The sequence below is a fragment of the Silene latifolia genome, chromosome 10, assembly GCF_048544455.1.
Source record: "Silene latifolia isolate original U9 population chromosome 10, ASM4854445v1, whole genome shotgun sequence".
In the NCBI taxonomy this organism is placed as follows: domain Eukaryota; kingdom Viridiplantae; phylum Streptophyta; class Magnoliopsida; order Caryophyllales; family Caryophyllaceae; genus Silene; species Silene latifolia.
Window position 1 is genome coordinate 111569530 of NC_133535.1, and position 1895 is coordinate 111571424.

Genomic DNA, 1895 nt, shown 5'->3' on the forward strand with positions numbered 1-1895 from the left:
GGAGTAAAATTTGAACCTAGGCTGGCCAAAGCATCAGACTGGGTGTTCAGGTCTCTTGGTATTTGGTCTATATCAAGTAAAGTAAATTTAGCGGTAAGGTTTTTTGCATGTTCTAAATATGAAATCATTTTGCGTCCTTTGTCGTATAAGTTCCCTTTATTTGATTAGCAATTAAAAGTGAATCTGTTTTTACCTTTATGTTTTAAACACCGAGATCTAGACATACCTTTAGGCCTGCAATTAGGGCTTCATATTATGCTTCGTTATTGGTAGCTTTGAAGTCACAGCTCACAACCTGAGCTATCATGTCTCCCTATGGTGATTTTAGTACCAACGCTAACCCTGTCCCCCTTGCATTCGATGCCCATCTATGAACAAAGTCCACTCTTGGTCTGAGGTTTTATTTTCTAACTGGTTAACTTGTTTTTTCAGATCAGGTTCTAGGTTAGGGCTGAAATCAACCACAAAGTCTGCTAAGGCCTATGATTTAATCGTTGTCCTGGGTTCAAAGGTAATATCATATGTACTAAGCTGAACTAACCACTTGGCCATCCTACCTGACAATTCAGGTTTGCGTAGGACATATTTTATGGGTAAGTTGGTCCTGACTATGATAGGGTGACACTCAAAATAAGGACGCAGTTTAGCACATGACATAATTAAAGCTAAAACATATCTTTCAAGTAATCCATACCTCAATTCAGCATCTAGCAGGCTTTTACTTACATAATAGACAAGATGTTTCTGACCTTCTTGCTCCTTTACAAGGACTGCACTTACTGCTGTGTCAGTGACAGATAGGTATACTGACATGGGTTCTCCTTTCTCTGGTTTTGCCAGTAAAGGTGGAGATGACAGGTACGATTTTAAGTCCTAAAAGGCTTCTTCATGCTCAGGTGTCCAATGGAACTGTTTATTTTTTCTGAGCAGGTTGTAAAATGTTTTACACCTTTCAGAGGATCTTGATATGAACCGGTTCATGGCAGCTACCCGGCCTGTCAATTTCTGAATATCCTTGACAAACTTGGGTGAATTAAGTTCCAGGATAGCTTTTATTTGTTCAGGGCTAGCCTCTATCCCTCTTTTTGCCACCATGTATCCAAGGAACTTACCTGCACAAACTCCGAAGTGGCACTTTGCAGGGTTGAGTTTCATGTTGTATTTTTCCAATATTTGAAATGCTATTTCCAAGTGCTTCAAATGATCTTCTGCATTCTTAGATTTTACTACCATGTCGTCTATATAGACTTCCATGATATCAGCTATTTGATCCTTGAACATCAAGTTGACCAGGCGCTGGTACGCTGCCCTTGCATTCTTTAGGCCGAAAGGCATGGCTGTGTAACAGTATATGCCCCGGTCTGTAATTAATGCAGTATTTTCCTGGTCAGCAGGGTGCATTTTTATTTGATTGAATCAACTGGAGGCATCCATGAATGTCAGCATCTCATGCCCTGCTGTTGCATCCGCCATGGTGTAGATACCCAGTACGTACTGAGACTCCAACAAACACCCGATGATTATCGGACTACAATATGCTTTGGAATCGCGGCGTTTGATCGACAGTTCGTGTACAACTTTACGTCGGAAAACTTAAAACTATTTCGAAAATAAAACATATTAAAACTTTTCAAAAGTACCTGGAGTGTTTAATGTATGACGACGGGGTCGCAATGACACTAACTAGAGTCAAAACCGACACCGGACCAAAAACCGACTCAAAATTCAAATCCCGACTCCAACAACGAGTCAAACCGAGTCAAACACAAAAAAAACACAAAACCATTTAAATGCTTCCATGTTAATATTTCCCGGATTTATGCATGGTCAAGTACCAAACATGTGCATACAAATCCTAGGATAGAACAAATCATGATTGCATTTGTGTTAAAGCG